The sequence below is a fragment of the Odontesthes bonariensis genome, chromosome 14 (assembly GCF_027942865.1).
Source record: "Odontesthes bonariensis isolate fOdoBon6 chromosome 14, fOdoBon6.hap1, whole genome shotgun sequence".
NCBI classification, from domain to species: domain Eukaryota; kingdom Metazoa; phylum Chordata; class Actinopteri; order Atheriniformes; family Atherinopsidae; genus Odontesthes; species Odontesthes bonariensis.
Window position 1 is genome coordinate 13,331,657 of NC_134519.1, and position 21,496 is coordinate 13,353,152.

Sequence of the window (21,496 nt, forward strand, 5' to 3'; positions counted from 1 at the left end):
TATAAGTCTGTTTGTCAAGTACAGTGGGTATATTGGAGTTTAACACAGAGGCATTGGTTCAACGATAGATAGACTTTTTAATTAGCAAACACATTCAGCACACAGTATTTATATATATCATTCCAAATAGACTGGTTCAGCCTGTTCTTATTTACAGGAATTTAAATATGGCAGTTTTATCAGTTTCGTTAGCATCTTTAGAGACTCACATAAAGTGCTGCTTCCAATCGGTGCCACGGCAAACTCATATGCAGTGATATTTGTCCCCGGGAGGATATACGTACTTCCTGAGTAGCATAAGTTCCACATAAAAGGGCAAAGGAGGTGTCAGTGGAATAAGTCACAGCAGTTTAATTGTGAAGATGAAGGTTGGACTCCCATTTGTACTGCTGTTTCCCTTCATATCCTCTTGCAGACCCAGGTTTGAGTTTCTTGTCAGTCCACTGTTACCCCTTTTCAAACAAAGGAGTTCCAGTACTGGTTGTATATGCATTTATGGTGAACTTGCCCTGTGTCTGCAGTCGATAAATTGTAATTTAATTTAATTGTGTTTAAATATACAGTATTAATCCGCTTTAATTGCCCACACATTATATGATGTTATAGGCCATCTGAGGATTGATATGACTCGTCAGTGTCTTGCCCATCAAAGAAGAAATTCTTTGAAAGGCCTGCGGCTTAATACCATTTCAAAGCCACTCAATCTTATACATACCTTTTATTCCTTGCTGGATCTTTTAATGTAGATGTCCTGAACCCCAAACATCAAGTGATCTCAGAAAACTTCCGTATTGCAAGTTTTCTGAAATTTTATGTTTATGTTATGTTTATGCATTTAGCAGATGCTTTTATCCAAAGCGACTTACAATTGAAAAAAGATACAACATTACAGCTAACATCAAAACTAACAATAAGCTATATAGAAGGAAACCACTAGTCAGACTCTGTCAGAGGTGACAGGGGTGACAGTGTAGCAATAGAGTGCAGGCATAGAGGGAGGTACAGAAAGATAAAGTGCAGTAGAAGGGGTAGGGAAGTACAGGGTAAGTGCTAGGAAAAATATGCAATTTAAAAATGTAAGTATTACATAGCCAGAAATCTGTTAATCCATCCATTCATTGTTTAATATCTCCTTACTCCACTTCAGGGCCACAGGGGGGCCCTAGCATATCCCTGCTGTCATCAGGCCAGAGGCTTGGTTTCAATCACATAGTGTACGACCGGGGTGCTGCAATTTTACATAAAAAAGCAAACTTCTGGTGACTTTAGGAGAGATCTTAAGTCCCACAGACAAAGTATCATTTAAATGAGTATTTTTGATGTTTCTTGTTCTATTCTTTTACATGGGTCTGAGCAAAATAGCCCAAAATATTAAAAACGACCAGCTGATAAAAAAAAAAAAGCAAGGTCTGTTCAGTGAGAATAAAGCAGTTGGAAGTGACAACAAAAATACATTTTTAAACACACAAGGCCAATTCTTTACACAGTTACACAAATAATTTATTTTCAAATCATACGTTTTACTTTTGAGATGACATTTTCATTTAAAAATATTTCTTACCCTTTAACTTTTTAATGGATCTAAACATCAGTCGGCTTCAAAATGATAAAGCAGCTGACAAGTGAAGTGAGTGAAATTAATTATGTTGTTTAAGTGCCCAGCTGGGAAACCTTGTATCCTGGAATTTGTGTGGGTGTCACTTTGACACTCACCTAAACATTACTGTAAACCAAACACATCTCCCCATAGCAACAACGCTCTACGATGGCAGCAACCTTGTCCAGCAGGTCTGTGTGCCCTGCAATGCTACAAAAACTGCTCAAGAACAGCTTGAAAAACACAATACAGAGTCCAAGGTTTCGACCCTCTTAACCTCTTTAGATCCCAGTGACAGATGCCACAGGATGCCCCAGTCACACAACAGGTCTGTTATTAGTTGTTTGAAGCTCAGCACGATGTTATGCATCTGCACTTTGATGTTTTCTTTATTACTACAAGAAAATGCTTTTCCTCCACAGTGCCAATTAAAAACACGTTCAACATGTAAGAAAGTCCAATAGACCTTAGCAGAAGTCCCTCAACACTGGAAATAGACTCCATTTGACCACGGCAAAATTTCTCCTTGGCCATGGAACTCATCACCATGGCAACCCGTGTTGCAGAAGGATGGAGTGTGCCCTCTGCCATGGTTTTGGTTTATCAATTGATATTTCCTGTTTTATTTGAATTTCATTACCCTGTACCCTTGATATAGTTCTGCTTCCTGCCCTTTTGTTTCACAACCACTATGGACACTATATTTTCCATACCTACTACTATATGCTGTTTATGGTCTTGGGGCAACAGACAAGGTACACCCAAGACAGGTTGTCAGATTGCCAACACAGAAACAAAACAAAAAAAAACATGAATGTTTTTGGACAGTAGGAGAAAGCCAGAGAACTCAAGAGAGGCATAATGATTTAAATGCCACGCAGACTACTGCCAAGATTTTAACTGGGGAGCTTCGTGATTTGAGAGAACAATACAACAGATACTTGTTTTTAGTTAATTGACTATTCCGTGGCTGTTCGTCAAAACGTATTTATATTTATACATTTATACATGTACATATATATGTATACTCCCAATTTTCTTACCAGATTATGTCAGTGCTTTCTGAAATCAAGCTTTCCAGACCTTTACATTTTGTGTATGATCCCCATTTATTCTTGTTATTTTACTTTTTACTTTGGTGCTTTATCACCCCGACTACCTCCCTGTGATGGACGTTGTGCTTTTCTGTTTTTGGGTTTTCACCTGTGTCGTTTCCCATGTTTGAAAAACTGTCACACATAAGTACCTCAGGCCATAAATATACTTTCTTTTCCACCTGACTGTCAAGGGGTACTCCATTTGGCATCTTACTTGCAGCAACTTGCACACATGTGGCATTAATTAGTATGTTCACGGCATGATTTGTGTTGAATGACAAGAAAAGGCTGTTTTTTAAATCGAAACCATGATTTTTTTTCTTCATCCTAACTAAATTGTAACAAAACCAAACAAGAAAGAAAAAGTCACAGAATCTGAGCTCAGTTCTTCTGACAGGGGCTGCAACATATTCCTCTATCCCTTTATAGATTCTTCGAAATCATCATCCAACAAGATGCACGTAGCCTATATACTATCCTGCAAACAAAAAAGATAAAGATGAAGGTAACTGATAACTAATTGTTTTATTGTGTTCATGTAGATGGTGAACATCAAGTGTGCTGTGCTTGCATAAAACTTTTTGATAATCACTTTAACAGCTTCTGCAAAGATAAGCACCTTTTACGAAGACATGTTTGTCATTGCAGAAACAGACTGGAGCGAGATGACACATAAGCATTGGAAGAACGAGGGAACAAAGAAACGGGATGACATTTATTTGCAAGAAGATCAGTAACCCCAAAAATGACAAGACGGTGTGGGGAGAGACTTCCGGTATATCAAACTTCATATCACAGAACTATGTGCTAAGCTCCCAGCAGGTCCACCCATGCATGGGGCTTCGCCTTCTTAGTTCAAACCGGCCAATCAGGTCAAACTTCCAGAAAATTGATTACAGTACATTAAAATAGTTTCAGCTCCATACATTAACCATTCAGACATAACATACAAAAATGAACCACTTCTCCATTTTCAGCATTTGTCATCACAGCCCTTAATTTAATCACATTCATTATCCAATCGAAACTGAGAACACACCTACTCAGTTCCTAGAAAATAGCTGCTTTTGAGACAGGCTTCCTTTCAAAACAGAAGCACAAGATGGCCTTCATGAGGGACACACTCTGAAAGGTGATGTATTTCAAAATGCTTTTAATGCTAATAAACTTTCCTTTTTAAATCGAGTGCAATCCACACCTTATAAAACCAGCAACTGATTTTGATGTTATGAAAGTAAAAAAATAAAAAATAAAACTGACTGTAAGAGTGTACTTAATGTTCGCCTTTCAACACGAAGGTTAAATGTTGTTAAAGAGGGAGCAAGCGCTTCCCAATACAGACACAAAAACAAATCTCAAACCTTTTGACTAAGAGGAACAACTCAAATGGTATCTATTACGTCGAAAGAAAAACATTTTCCTTGAGTAAAGAGATCTTTGCCTCTTTCAAGAGAAGCTCACTTTTCTGTAATATGAGTCGGGATTTAATGGTTTAGTATCGAAACTACAAAAACATAATAAACTTTTTTTATCAAGGATACAGACCAAACATTTGATGGGATTAAGTACATACTGCGGTGTTATGATTAGCTACTACTTAACTTTTTGCCTCTGTAGGAAAATGTGTGCTTGTCTCCCATTCTCAGTATTTCCAATTAGTTTATCCCCGGGCTGATGCATTTTCTTGGATTGCCGTCTTGGCTACTTTTGGGATTTGAGTAAACACAAAAAAGAAAAAAGAACTAACAAAAACAAGGACCCATGAACTCATCTGTCAAACTGGCCCCAGAAAGCTATGTTTATATTTGGAGTGTTCCTCTGTCTTTTCCTGACTTAATCTTAGGTTTTTGTAATTGGGACATGATCGGATTAGAGAGAAAATGAAGAGGATGGAGAGAGGCTGTTGCGCTGCAGAAAATAATCCATTTTTAGGCCTACTATTTCTGCAGTGCCTCCCATCCGTAAGAATTTTTTTTGCTTTAGAAGTTATCGTCTAATGACAGTAAATTAATTGTTTCTGCCGCTGAGACTAAGGGTGGCACTTTTTTTGTGTACCCATGGCAAAATAATTATTCTGTCAGTTACACAAGATGTATAAAATTCTCATTGAATGGACAAAAAAAAAATAACTTCTTGTTAAGAAGAACCAAAAACAATGAAACTGACAATCTGTTCAGTGACTTACTTTGTAAAAGTTTGCCACCGAGTTGTCGATTCAGATTCATGACAGCAATTAACATGTTTATACATTTTCTTTTAAACACTCTTACTAAAATGATAAAACAAAAATAAAATCCCTTGCAGAAAAAAAGCTGATATGTGTCAACGCTTCTCAGTTACTGTAAAAAAATTCTTAGATCATAGTAGCAGAGTGAGAAAAGAAACTGTAGCGTTATTGGTTATCAAATATATGGATTTATCTTAAACCTCGAATTAAGGGCACCACCTACCTATAATTTACTTTAAGTGACAGTCAGGTAGGAAAACTGTTGAAATATTACGATCCTGGTATGTTAAATTAATAATCAGTTAATAATCAATTAATAATCAATTAATAATCAGTCTCATATCTCGCTACTTTCGTGAAGTTCTCGTTTGGTTGGACAGACATTACGTAAAGAAAGCATACGACACAATCTGTGATTATAACATATACATAGATATATGAACTATTTATTAAAATGATATGACCAAAACATGAACCTTTAAAACAAACAGGAGATGCACTGAATATGGGTGATTATATAAAACACTTAGTGAATGGAAAATAAAATATGGGGAATGGGGAGATACTGGATGTATTCAAATAGTTTAGGTTGGCTGACTATTTGACGCTAAATACTGACATTTCGGATTAATGTATCATTCTGTGAAAGCCTCGAGACATCCATCAAACCAACTTTAAGGTGAAAACGGGTCGGTCTTACTGTGCTGAAGTTCTGCTTAGTCAGCTCGAAACACGGCAGCGGCCACGCGGGGTCCGAGGGGATTTCTCTTCCGCTCTCTGGGCCTTCCTGGTTGTGGTGGCTGACTTTAGCGGACTTCTCAGTTGCTTCTTTCACCGGGAAACGGGAACGATGGTGCCGAGGGCTGTGGTTAGATGATCGAATCTTCTGAGTGTCAGTGGGTCCGTTGCTTCTCTGATGAAGTTAACTTAAGTTCACAGAAGATTAATAAAAGGTTGCTTGGAGTTGGTTTTCTTGGTAGGAAAACTTCATTCTGTTCTTATCTTTGTTCGGGTTTTTCTTTCTCGTTTCCGGGGTCTCACTGGGTTCTGGAGGGCTTCCTCCGGTCGTCCTCTGCATCGCTCATCCTCACGTCCTTCCGCTCTCTCCTGAGATTATGGGAAAACTCCCAAACTCTGGTGAGCTCTTCTCTTCTGCTCAAACCATCTCCAAATCTCTCTGAGCAACTGTTCTCTGCTCAAATCTCCTTCTGAAACTCTGGGTTGGAACTCTTCTGGAACAAAAACTAGAAGCAAGAGGGATGTGTTTTTCGCGGGCTCCGGGTTTTGACTCTCGGAGGCGGGGCGTGACGTAAGCTTACACTACTCTTTCAGCCAATGATATGCCTGAACTGTGTAAGATGATCTGTTTTGCGTGGGGATTTCTGGATGAGACAAAGAAACTCTTATTTCTCCATTACTCCGTCTCATAGAACATTTGTCTCGTGATTCTGAAAACACTACATCTTGTTAAGATATGCAGGTTAAAGATATAACATAGACTTGCAATATAAAGACATCAAAATAACACACAACGTAATTGATGATTATGACTTTCAAAATTTAGATGAATATCTATGAAATCGTGACAAATGAATAGTGAACCACACAATGTTAATTTTCTGTGTTAACAATGGGGATACCAAACAAATACCAAACAGATACCGAAGGGACATCACTAAAAGTTAAAAGTTGCATATATCTTGTCCATTTTACTGAGTCCTCTGGGATTTAAATGTTCAACTAATCAACACTGCAGACCACTAGGGGGCAATGTGGTTCCATCAGGCAGGTTGGACATCTTCAACCAAGATCAGTTCTTTGTCAATATTTAAGCCAGAATCGTACAAATTGTCTCTATATGCGTCTTGTGATCAAGCTGGAAACCTGAAAGAAATTGTATACGGTTATCAAACACATTTAATATAGTTTTAAGATTTGACTAAAAGTGAGTCTTAGTGAAGTCTTCTCAGTTCGTGGGTAGCCATCTGGTCTCTTTCTCTGGTGGGAGAGGGTGTTAAAATGTCAACCGTGATTCATGGTGAAGATAAGATAGTGAGGTCTCCAACATTTCCAACAGAAAGGTTCTTTATTCATTCGAGTTTATCCCAATTTATGGAGAGCTTGTTGCGAGTTCGACTCCCCAAAAACTCTCAAAAGGGTAGAAGGTTAACGTAAATTAGGCAATTTCTGTCTCTTTTTCCTTTGTGGAAAGAAAATGAAGATCTGGTTTATATCCACATACGTAAACATCCCCCACAGGAATGTTGGTTTTGTCAAAGTTTGAAAAACTCTTAATCCACACGGCACTGTGACTGCTACAAAACGAGAGGAAGGTTTAGCCGTGTGTTTCAAAGAGACCGGCTCTCCATGGTGGAGACATTCTGCCGGATCTCCCCGAACATAAAAAAATAACCATGCTTCTGGCGCTGCGCTTCACTCTAACTTTTTATTTCAAGTAATCAGCAGAACATAGAGGCCAGGGCAAGTTCTCTGCGAACCGCAGTTCTATATCAAATCAGAATCTGAGGTTAGATGTTTTGCAGCACACTTTTTGATTGTTTTCCTCATTGTATTATTGCACAGCTTGGGTAACACTGACACTGACTGGTGAAATACCCCCCCTGTCAAAACCCATTCGCTCACTGCAAATTAATTTCTGTCTCTTTCCTTTTTCAGCTGAAAGAAAGTTTGGAACCAAAATGAAGTACCGAACAGTTTGTCTGATTTAAAATACTCCCACAGGGATGCATATTGAATAAATAAACTGAATAAATATATATATGTGTATATATACATATATTAATATATATATATATATATATATATATATATATATATATATATATATGTAATATACAACCTAATTTTACAACCAAACTGAAAGTAATGAGATAGAACACCAACAAGGTGGAAAATCATAGTTATTTTGGAAGGGCTCATTATAACAAGACTTAAGGAAGAAAATAAATATAAAATATATTCACATATGCAGTAAACATTGGCTATGATTACATTACTCATTTAAATGATTCTGTAGTATCTCTAAATATCCTTCTTTGTGGATGCTTAATATTGTTTAATATGAAAAAGGCTTTTTTACTTTAAAAACAACTGCACAGTTTTAAGTGCAGTCAATACCTTCAACTTCTTTCTTCTTGTTCAGTTGCAGTTAAATATATCCTACATTTAAGACTACCTTAGGCAGCCCCATGGAAAAACTGTGAAATTGCTGATTTTTAGATATGGTCTTGTGTGTAAGTGGACACAGCGGTGCCGATAAGAAAGTAACAGCGAACAAGAGTTTTTCACAGCACCTTTCCAATTTATGTCTTTTGACTACCGTGAATTCTCCTTCAGTGTGGATACAAATGGTGGAGACACAACCTTCACATTGCATTGTTATTGCCAAAACAAAGTAAGTCTGTTCTCTAAAGACAAATATGTAATGTGCTATTTCTGTTTTATGTCTCAAACTGCAGTGTGAAAGATTTGTTTGTAGGTTTTGAAATAAAGCAGCCAGATTTGTATGGTTAGACAGGGTGGGCTAAAAACGTGGAGATAATTTGTCGAGAGCTGGTGCCTGGAATCCTCAAATATTTTAGTGAGATTTAGAGATTTTCCGGAGAAAGTTCAGACAGTCCGTTAGGTCCAGACTTTTTATTCAGTTGCTGCTCACACGTGTTTCTACGGCAGGGGCTTTCTGATGGAGATGTGCTCTCAATGAAACGTGGGGGGGGGGCAAGGCTGTTTAGAGCATACAGAAGGCCACGTGTGATGCAGGATTATGCTGTCATAATCGCTGTGTTTTCTTTACAACACCTTGAGAGTAGCAGATAAGGCTCCTTATTATGATGGTATGACTACTGCATGTATCTGTCTTTGTCCACAAAACCGGGGAGTGAATTCCACAGCTTAATTTCTTCATCATGCCCTGCCTCCAGCACACTATGCAGATGTTTCCCATGCCTACTCCCTCACATTTCCAGCTGTGTCCCTTTTCATAACAGCCCAACTTTCAGGTGACAACTTTTTAATTGAACACTGCAATTGGGTTTAACTTTGTTTGCTGCTACATTAAAGGAGAAGTTCGTTTTTTTAAAACCTTGACCTTATTTCTGGCATAAAATAGGTTCATCTACGCCAGTGATACTCACTATTTTTTTCACAAGAGCCACATTGGCAGAGCAAAATCATGGGAAGAGCCACTTTTACGACAACATACTAAGTCCCCTTTTGCAAATATGCATTTCTACATATAAAACATCCCACAAAAAAAGAAACAACACAGCCAATACATTTTCAATTAAGACCACATTTACCTTAATACTGGGATGAGCGGAACCTGGCATGCAAGTCCTTGACTTTCTTCATGTTGTATTTGTAATTTGTTGTTGTAATCATAGTGAGACATTCAGGATGAGCATGGTTTTTGTGCTGGTTTTTGCCCTTTTTTAATTAAAAACCGATCCATTGTACCTGCATCTCGTGCTTGCTAAAGGAGCTAGCGTGCTCTGCGGTCAAGTGTGAGGTGGGTTAAAGGAGAACTCCGGGGCATTTGAAGCGCATTTCCATTGCTAGAGGTTGTCAAATACTGATAGTAGGACACAAACAGGTGCAAATCTGCGCTCCCTGTGTGGAGATCGCGCTGTTCGCTCAGCCTGTCATGCGAGGCTAATACGTGGTGGCTAAGGGGCAAGTGCTAACCCTTCCACGTAAAACAACAACTTGCACACTGCAGAAACGTCACACCACTTTATAAACCATCCGACAATAAAGTCACAAGCCTTACCATCCAAAACCATATGCATGGTTCTCACATTACAGGCATGGGGACGTTACAAAACAACTTTATAAACAGCATGTAACTCACCGGTTAGTTGTAGGCTCGCGCATGTGAAAGCCCAAAAGAGTCGATGGACGATAATCCCATATACAAAACAATTATCTTCTCTAGAAAAACTGCGTTCAAGTATTTAAAACATTACAACAATATTACTGGGCATGTATTGTTGTAAACCTGGAAATGCGTTGCCAGGTTTAACAATGCCCCCTTTAGGGAAACACCATTAAGCCTTATTTAATACTTAATAAAAATCCTTAATACTACAAAAATGCAAACTTAATAAAAAATACTTAATACTGTGCAGTATTCACTGTATGTTATTTGAAAAAAATGTATTGTTATTGTTACCGTATTGTTATAAGCTACTATGCGAGTGCGAGCCACCAATTAAAGCTTGAGGAGCCGCATGTGGCTCGCGAGCCGTGCAATGAGTATCTCTGATCTAAGCGTATATCCATATATAGGGGCATCGGCTGATATACGATATACGCGGATCTAAATAGTGTCCGAAGGATGCCGACTTTCACCAAACTGTTATCGGTGAATATAACATTCTATAATTCTATATTCGAACTTCTCCTTTGACATGTTTTGAAAGAAATGTTGTGTTTTCCATAGCTTGCATCAGCATATAAGGAAACATTTGCTCTGCACTTATCTGAAATCCCATATCATCACAAGAATCACAAATGTTTGTGATGTTTTTCATATTTTCCACAAATAAACAGCACATGTCAAGCCACTGCAAGCATTCAAAAGTAATGTAAAGTAAATGTGCCATTAAATGTTCCTATTGATCAAATGCATAGAAATACTCGCCATTTGTGATCTAGATTCATACATCTAACAAAGGCAAGACAAATGTTTAGAAATGATGAGACTTTGCCTTTTCAAAATGAAAGATTGAATTATGATGCAAAATTCAGCGTCTTGGTTTAACAACACTCATAAATATGTCTTTTAATGGCAACATTCATTCGAGTAAATAGCTGTCCAGGCAGAGATGTTGACAGCCTGTTTTAGGAGAGGCAGAAGCTTGAATTTTATGCCGTGAATCTGAGGCCTCTTTCTCTGTGTTTCTTTATTTAGGCGGCCTTATAGCCTTGCACTTGACTGACGTAAATGCGAGGAGTCTCTTTATTGCACCGCACAGAAAAGTGCCCTGTAGTAACGTTGTTAGTATATATTTTTTTTTATCTATTCTGTACAACAGATGCTATTCTTCTGATTACGTAAACACCCAGAACACCAGCAGTAATTGTTCTTTAGCTCGATATTTCTATGTACCCCTGGCTGTATGATGATGGGGAAAATTCAGTTTGAACTATCCATTTAGCCCCACAGAGGCTCTTCTGACCCCATAAGATTTATCTGATAAATCTTAACACAGTTTGCAAGTATTCCTCTCTTTTTTATGGAGTCTCAATGCTTAAGGGTATTTTTTTTGTTTTTAAGTTCTGTCTGGCCTGATTGTGGTCCCAGTTATGATTCTAGTGCACAGTGAAATCCAATTATATTCTTAGGATATTCTATTGTTTGACAAAGCAGGGTCTCTATTCAGGAATAGCACACTTCAGTTTGTTTCAGGTCAAAGCAAAGTTAAATTGCACTCCAGTTTTATGCTGTCAGTCTTTAAAAAAAAATTATCTTCTGTTTGGCAGAGTTAAGGCAGTATTCTGCAGTGCATTTATTTTATTTTTTTTAAGTAATATCTCTTTTTGTTATATTCATATAGTTAGACTTTGCCTAACATAAACACAATGAATGATTGATGGCGATTTTTCCTGACTTGATTGATTTAAAACATCTATTTGATATTGAAAATTGAGATATCACGTTACTTTTGTCAAATCAATTTGCTGGACAAATTTCCTGTGATCAAAATCACTTTTGTTCACTGATCAGGGCTTCAGGGGATTCAATGTGGGTTTGGAATGGTATTACCAGTGTTGGACATTAACAAACATAGCAGACTTTAGTAATTAAATCACAAAATTCAGTAATCAAAATGTCAGGCATGATACTCAAACATACATTCTATTTGGCTTAAAAATTGACAGTAATTCTGATGCTTTTCTAAGTGCAGAAATGCCTTCTTATCATATATTTCAGGATGACGGGTTAGAAAAAGAAACTAATTTAGGTGCAACATCATTAAGATTTGGACGAAATGCAAAAAGCCATTTTTCCATGCTGACAGGCTCCATTCGTGTCGGTGTGCACTCGGGTTTTGACGGCTGCTTTCTATTGGTTCTTAAGTTTGAATTGGCAACGCTTTTTATCTGACGATCAATCGGTGCTCACGTATGAAGGCAACCTGAGTGTGCATGTGTGTGACAAGCCGACTGCATTAAAGTGAGTGGCTGTTTCCCCCGGTGAGGGTTGGAGCTTCAGCAGCTCTGACATTACTATTCAATGTAAAGTGAAAGTGCTGTCAATATAAAATGTGGAATCGGGGAAACACTTACAATCTGTTCAGGACTTTACAGCTTTCTTGCCTAGTCTAAAGTACTTATCATAAAAGCAATGTAATGCCTTTCATTACTTTAAAGAAATTAGAATAGTTGCCTTATTACATTCTTAATAGTGTAACTTGGAACCTGTCATAACAAATCTCTGAAATAACCTGAAATGATCACAGATCAGTTAATACATCATCATTTGCAGAACATTTTGTCTTTCTGTCATCTCAGTGAATGAGATCCAATGCGGGGAAAACTTATTCTAGGCCTTATGATTTTTTAAGAAATTCTTTAGAGAAGGCATAATGATAACCTTATCTGTGGAGTTCTAAACTTTGCTCTGACTTCTATCTTAATACATAACGAGAGACACACATCCTTGTCAATCTTATCTCAACAAAAACTCAGCAATCAGTGTATATTCATGCCAGGCCTTAAATAATTGAAAATATGTCATTTGTAAAATGCTCATGCTTGAAGTGCTGAAGTTAATTGGGTGCATGGAATAAACTGGAGTAGCACATTCATGGTGAGGCACAATAATCATGTTTTATGCTCAACACATTGCTTGTTATGATTCTGGATCAGTAGAGCAGTGTATATTAAGCGGTGACTTCTTTCTAATTAGAGGCAAAATGTGAACAGGGATCCTCAGAAAAGCTATGGAATACAATACTGTCTTTCTGACTGCCACGTGTAATAAATATAAAGCTGCACCTGGATGTATTAATACCATCGTAACTAATGTATTACCATAGATGGATATTTATATTGACAAACAAATGAAAGGGGTTAATTGGCATCTTGGATTGATCTTCTTCTGTTTATATAACGATATTCCATGGATGGTACAGTAAGGCTTTGACTGACAGTCAAGGCACTGCTGTTTTCCCGTGGGAAATGTTTCCCTGGCTAAAGGCTGATGTGTATGAAGCAGAGTTACACTCACTCTGAACACTGATTAGTTTGCTCTAGGCTTATCCTGTATGAATTATGCTCTTTGTGTCAGTAGCTCCTCCTGGTGAGTAATGACTTTGTCAGAGAGCCAAAGTTCAAAGGTCAAAAGGTAAACTATGTTTGTCAAGAAACTTCCCCCTTTTTTTTATTTATACCCGTTACTGTACTGTTAGACTTTTTATGGTATTTTGGACTAACAGTTTTATAATACCTTATTGGCAGCATTGTTGCCAGTGAGTTGCAGTTACTCTTTTACTGTAGCTTCCTGGGAATAATGTTAAAGCGATGTTCTTGGGATCAGCCTTTGTTGTATCCGACTTGACTGCAGCCGTTTTACACTCCACCCGCTCCTTAGCCGACAGTTCTCGTCAACACGAAAAATAATTTGCAGTAATTGACTGAAGATTCACACATACTGTGTTGCATGCACTCACAGTACCTATCCGTAAATGCAATTTGATGTGGCTTTAATTGGAAATTAAAGGAATATGGAGATTATATGGCGAATTTGGAGATTTCTAAAAGCCACTAAGAGGACTAATGGTGTATGAACCTATAATTAATTTAGGTCTAAAAAAAAAATCAGTGAGGTAATATAAATATTATACGGCAATAACAATTTTGCAACTCTTGCTGTAAAGAAGCTATTTAAACACCATCCCTTGAATTATTTCAGTTTTTGTTTTTTTTTACATGTTAAGCATGTCAGTTTGAGATACTTGCTAAGTTCCTTGAAGCAATTTATCTCAACTTCCTCTTTTTGCAGGTCATAGTCCATCATTACTGTAACAAATCTAACTCAGGGAGCAGTAAGACAACAACTCACACCAGGACCCTGAAATATTGGCTTTTTGACAGATTGCAATAAAGAAAGATAAACCTGTCAGTATAAGTGATTAATTTGTTATGGGATTTGAGAGGCTGGTAGCAGTCGTTACATCTCTTGGAATAGTTATATAGACAGTGGGTGACACAGGTGGGATTACAGCTCTCCTCACTACATTGAATGTGGGAGCTGAAGACTTTCCCTCAGGAGGAACAGGAGAAATGGTTACTAAGTTGTTCTCTACAGCCCACCGTTAAAGCATTGATCTATTGTTGCAATGTTTCTTTAGTATTTGCTAGAGAAGACATGGCTCTTTGGTTCTCAAACAGAAGGCCTTTTGAGTAGAAAAAAAACATATACCATGCATTTAAGAGTGGGTATTTTTAATTCTACTCGTGTCTTTTTCAAAGTTCCTCTCCCCTTGACTTCTTTGTACCTCTGCCAAAAGTAAAAGTATTTTTTTTACTTGTCACATCCAGGAATGTTAATACCTTCATGACTTTGTCGGAGCAGATGGAAAACCTCACGAAGAAAAAAAAAACAGAAAACAAATTAACATTCGTCATTTTTTGGCAGCAAGGTGAGGATGCAGAACTCATTTGGAAAGTTTTGATATGACAAGAATCAAATTATACACAGATGTGCCGAGCAATCTGTTTGCTTTCTTAGAATATTTTAAACAAAGCAAAACATACATATTTATTGTAATAAAAATGGATTACTGTATTTTGTTCATCTTGTTATGCAGTTTGAGTCATGCAATTGCCCTTTACAGTGACAGTACAGGTGGAAGAATTAAATTAAGAGTGTGAGAAATCCAATAGGAAGCTGTTCCAAAACCCTATCAAATCGGAGTTGTTGAAAAGCCCTTCACTCACAGATGAGCACTTATTGATGCTCTCCCTCCATTGACAAAACTGAATAAAGCAGTGCACTTAACATGGAAATTGCCCTTTAATCTTTCAGAGGGGAAATCACTCACAGAGGAAAGAAAGACGCAACTAATCAACAACAAGGGAGAGCCAAGCTGCAGCACTGACTTAAGGAAAAAATTTACACTCTGCAGTCTCTGAACCCAAACCATGTAATTTCCTGTCTTCTCTAAATGGATCAGATTGAATTTGGTTAAATATCCATATTCATCATCTTTTTTATTATTTATGTTCACTGCGAAACTGAAAGTCCCTCATAATTCACTATAACAATGCATTGCAAATTGCCAAGAAAAGACTTCAATCCTGTTCTGTTACGGGACGAGTGCAGTGTGTGTTAAACATCTGCTGAGGGCCTCCGGGTTGCAGCGAAGACATTCACCTTGCGTGTGTTAACTTCCAAGCTCAGTGTGGTGGAATGGCCTGTGAAATATGGACACCACTCCTACATGTTTCGAGACAGCAACTAGTCAATTGACCTCAAAAGACCACTTAAAGACTTGAGTGTGTAATATTTCATCTGATCGAATTTACATTAAAGCACCACTTTTCTGCCCAACTCTTCATTTATTTGAATTTAACCAGCAGAGCAGGACTCATGACTTCGTTTTCTATCCCTCGACCAAATATTGAGTAATAACACTGATTTACTCCCTTTGTCCTAATTCTAGTCATTGACGTACTGTCTCTTCCTATATGATAGGGATCCCCATAGACTTCAAAACATGATTAAAGAACACAGACACTGACATTTCACTGAAATCCTGAAGAAATTTAATTAAGATGTCAACATCCTTTCATTTTAGAGCCATTCCTCCTGCTTATATTTCTATTTCAAACTAGCAGCACATCTAAAATGTTGCCATTCTATATTTCTAGAAATGACAAACTTGTATAATCTCAGCATTTGTCAGCACACGGCAACATGCAGAGGAATGTAGCTCATTTAACACAAGTGCTCAACTTATAAGATAACAAATCTGCATTTGGAGTTTGGAGGGGTGGGTGTGGAATAAGCCTCCAGATCTTTCTGGAAGACTGGGATTTATAACAAAGTGTGGCACCTTTTTTGATTAGTATCATTATTTGTTTTGCCTTGGCAAAATAGTTCCAGTCTGTTGTTAGTTCTGTGTCCCACCATTGTTTTTGACACAAGACAAAAAAGGCTGCTTGGGCACCAAAAAAAAAGTGGTTACATTTAATGCTGCTGTCCATCTGTGAGCCTCGACCATGAATGAAAAATCTTCCTTTAAAATGAAAGGTTTTCTGAAGCAGAGACATGAGATACCCTTCTCCTTCTCCTGTATATTCTATATTCTAAATTCTAATAAAGCTGAAAAACATTATGACTGTGCCTTATCAGCTATTTTTCTTGCTCAGTTAACAATTTGACATCTAATAGACAGTTGCGATGTTTTTTTTTTTTGTCTGTATCTTTGTGAATGGAACAATAAGAAAAGAAAAACAGAAATCACATTTATACTCTCATATTCAAACTCTGCCCCTATCTGTAGCCAAACCTGAATACTTTACAATGCCAATCCTGCCCTTATTGAGCTAACAAGCCACCATTTTTCAAAGAAAAATCACAGTCTCACGGCTTCTGAAGGACTCCGCCCGAGGGCTGTATAAACTAGCTCATTTCTATATGACACATGATGAAACTGGAATATTATTTATTTTTTTACATTGTGAAATACAGCCTTGAACATTTCTACTTGTAAATCTTTAAGTTGAAGCCAAGTCATGTGGCCATCTCATCACTACTTTGCAAGAAGCAAACAAACTGTCAATAAAATGTCACCATATCATAAAACGAAGCGATGTCCTTTTTTAGAAATATATGCCAGGACTGTGAGTCTGAAAGTCAGAATTTCGCTGAAATCAGGAGGCACCTTGTTATTGACCCTAACAAACAAGAAAGCCGAGGCAGAAGGGATTTCTGAACATTTTCTGGAGTCTTAAAAGGCAAACAATGATATCTTTTATGGACGGGTGCTACAGCTTCCTCTGTGAGAATCACTTCCTGTTCCGATGAACTAAAATGAAACGAAATACCCAGAAAATGATATGCATAGTTTGGTCTCTTACATGGGACATTTGAGAGCCCACGGGCTAAAAGAAATCTAATTAGGTTCAGAGAAAACCACATTATTTCCTCATTATCGTTAATTGACCTCTAGGAGACCTGTTACTGGAACACTGAGAGGATGCCTGTATACAGACAGAGACATTAAAAGGTTATGTTGAGAAGACTGTGAGGAAGTGAATGGAAAGCACATTAGAAGACATTACTCCATTCAACACACATATTCACCCCTGAGGAGGATTCTCGTGCTTTCCATTTCTGAACTGAGATCATCAAGGATCTGTTGTAGCAACTAATAAATACACTAAGAAACTAAGACTTACAGTGGGATGTCCTAATATCAAAGGGTAGCTGGAAAAGCTGACTTTTCTTTACTTCAGATGTATGTAGCCCGAGGCATGCCTTTGAATCAGACTCGCCTTTCAACTGAAGATGAATCAGGGGATTTTGCAAGGGTGCAACGGTGTTAACTGACAAAGATATTTTTAGGGTATTGTTATCTGTGTTGCTCTGGGTCAAATGATGCCTTTAAAGCAGTTCAAGTCAGGGTCACAGGGATCTCCATATGAGTGCAGTTATTTGGAAAACAAATCATAAAAGTCCAATTGCCGTACTTGTACTTTGTCGAAAAATCCCATATAAACGTATCAAACTCAAAGGCAAAGAAGGAGGAATCCCCTTAAAATATCTTACATCAATAGGTGGCTGTAGCTCCAGGCTCACTCCCATCTTGCCTCATTAAATTCTCATACAGCTCTCATCAAAACACATCTTTCATCTAGACACAGAGTTGGTGCTGTGAGGAGAACAGACTGCGCTACTCCCAATAAGGTCTCATTCTATGGTCTGCATGCTGTGGATGGACGCATGCTGCTAACACAGTGGTATAGGCGGCTTGTTTTTGTTTTCTCCTCACTAACAAAATGGATCCTTGAAGATGTATAGAACCTTTGAAGTTAATCTTCCCGGAACAGCTGGTGCCAGCATGGCCGTCCACTGAAGTGTCAGCTGTGTGTGAATTAAGCTGAAATATATAAGCTGAAATATATAACCACTGGGACGGGAAACGGAAATCCAAGCCAAAATGACTTTTGTGGGATAGACCTACCCACAAAAATACACAAGTCTTGTCTCTGGGAGGCTTACATTAGGAGCTGTGCTCTTAATCTTCTATGAAATATTCTGTATTTTTAACTTTAAGATACAATATTCAAGATTACATTATCCAGCTCAGCTATTGATTATTGACATTTCATTAAACAATTTAACAGAGTAGTTTAAGTTTTGTTTACTTTCAACTGAAAAAGAACCCATTGCCTTGTGCACTGATGCATCTGCATGCCATCTTTGATGCTGGCTTTTGAACTCTGCCCTTTTAACATCGTTTCTCTCCATTTCCAAAGAGATTTTGAAGTTTTGACTCACCAGACAGGACAGTTTTCCAAGCTCGGTCCCGCCAGGAACTGTAACAATTGAGTGTTTTTACGTATCCACAACTGAAAATTTTGAGATGACAACAATTTGGAAGGCAGTTGTTTTATATAGGGCAGCATGACATCACATGTAACTAACTGTGTAGTTAGTTGTATAACTAACTACATGTTAAGTTTTCTAACCCTTAACATGTAAACTCCCAACATTCACCTGTGGAATAATCTTTTCCTGTGGAAAAGATTATGTAGGATGGGATTTGAACAAACAATCAAACAAGTCACTTGCAGGCCAAGGGATTTAAAATAAAGGTTGATCCATAGATGACTCATTTCTTAAAATTATATCGTAAAGTAACTTTTGACGTGATTTTTTTATTCGTATTTTAATTGTATGTGTTGCTGTTGGAGTATTTAATTCCTTCTTCAAGTTGGGGAGTCCAATTAAATAATGTTAACGTTGAAATGGTCAGTGTGTCTCAGAAAAATGAACAGCATTTTTGCTGGCCATGTCCAACTTGTATTTTCTATTTTCGCTCTTACTGTGGGACTCCTTCTGTTACAGCAGACGGATGCAGTGACATTGCCCCTGTCGGGCAAGTATTGATGCTTTGATTCTTGCAAGTGGTAAGCTTATTGTCAAGATGGGGTAAGTGCATTTGTATCTATGATCTTCTTTACTCAACATTGCATGTGTGTATATGTTGCTCTGGATATGTATTGTGGATAAATAGCAGTTTAATTTGATGTATGATTTTGTCTTCGGTCTACAATGCTCCCTCAGACGGCACTCAGAGGTTCACAGTGACTTTGGCTTTACTTGATGTTACATTTTCAAGTGTATTTCTGACGAAGCTTGTGTCACCTGTCGTTGCCGGTCTGGCACACACTCCCTAAGAGGTGAGGTATCTGGGACCTTTATCAAGCAGCTGTGGCCAAAGCTGTCAGCATAGACAAAAACATTGCCATGGGATTTGAAAAACAAAGTTTTCCACATCATGGGTGTCTGAAATGTGGACACGAGCAGGTAAATAGTTTACTGACAATGCTGACCCTTGAGATATCTTGATTTTTCTTTTTGTCATTTTACAATCCCAGAGCAAAAAGAAATTGAATGTAAGGAGGCCTCCCTTTGCTAGATGGCTTTACCGCAGAACATTTCTGTATTTTGTTGCTTGATCATCAAGCCACTTATTTCCATGTGTGCCAACATGTTTGTAAAGAAAGGACAAATGTGTGTGGCACAGATGATCCACCAAATAATTTTTTGATTGAAATATCAAAAATGCCTCAAATTGATATTTAACCGATTTTAGCATTGAGGATATTTTAAAATCCTCGAGTGAAGCTTTTTTTCTCTCATCTCAGCTCTTACCTTCTTTTCCACATACTACGCAATAAAACCTTATGCCTGTATTCAGTGCTGTATATAATCATGACCCCTAATATATAAGCGTTTTGAATGCAATGACTGAGGCACAATCTAAAACTTTCAACAGTTTCATGATCCTCTTAAAGGAAAAAGTAATATCCTTTTATCCAATATAGATAACTGACATGAAGCTTTTGAAGCCCTTCTATCTACATAAATGGTAATTGCAGAAGAACTGAAAAGTATTCTCTGGAACTGAGAATTATAGAGACCCCTTAGGATCTGCAACCCTCAATGTGGCTTTTTTTTTTTTTTTTTATTGTTTTGTTTTCCTGGTTTTAGAGATTTAGAGATTATTTTGAAAGCATAGGACAACTGTTTGGCCTGCATGAACAAAGGCAAGGGAATCGCATTTGGGAGAAGGACAGACTCCAGGATATGAATGCTCAGTCTCAAGATCAAACAGATCAAAATATTTTTTGGATAAAAGTAAGAAAAATAATCACAAATTTAATGCAATGCTAATATTAACATTAACTCGGTGTGTTTCTGAATGCATTTACAAAACAAGATGATTGCATTTCTGTTATAAAATGAAAAAAGATGACTGTGGAAGGTCAGCAGGCTTGCTGAGTTGGTTCACAAACCTTCACCACATGATTAAGTTGATTTAAGTTGACTGTGTATTGCACACCCACTGTTTTTCTTGCCAAGCTGCTCTCCTATTTTTTTCCTTTGAAGTCATTATTTTTCAGTTCTGTTGCTTTGGTCAACAACACTAGGTTTTCAGAACGAGAGACTTAGATATATTTGCAGCAGTGGGAAGTTTTAACAACTTTAGCCCTGATAGGTTGAATGTGTTCATCTTGTAGAGGAAAAATTCATGTGTAACATCAAACAAAAAAACATCCCTGAAAAAAAAAAAAAAAAATCAAAAAGACAGAGTGAGCTCAGTCTAATGCTACTATTCAAGTCTTGCATGAGGGTTTGTGAAAGAAGAACCAAATAATGACCCCATGGTCACTTGCTGCTGTTTTAAAGTGATTTATAAATAAGATAAAGTTGGCTATGCAGTTACTCTTCTTTCTATATTGAAATGAGCGATATCTTGTTGACTTTAGACTGATGGTTTATTTCACTTTACTAATGCTCTTTGCAGTATGGGGCTAGGGTATAAATACTCATTATAAAATCAGCCCAGTTTACTAACTCAATTAATTAGCTCCTTTAACATTTCTCTTTTAAAACTGTTTTAAATCATCTTTCATTGCAGTAAAAGTACAGCGGAATAGCTGTAGTGCAAAATTATTTTGGGGTCTCTTGTAAACCTCGTTTTTTTAACACTATAAAGCCTTTTTTATTTGAATATAAAGTTTGTGTCAGGAGTTATGGCGACTTCATTAACCCTGTTTAACAAACCTTGATATATATATATATACACACCCACAGTTTTCATAATCCCTGTTAATCATTGCAGAGACTATATGATGTTCCCGTTTTTAAGAAAGGATGGGATGTGCCAAGCTTACACAGACACAGACTGCAGCTTTTGGCCACTGCTAGGGTTATTTACAACATAATGAGTATAACCTGAAGTCTCTAAAAGATTTTTCAGGGCTACTATGATCCAGTTGGCTCGCCTTCAAAGACTCTCATTGATTAGG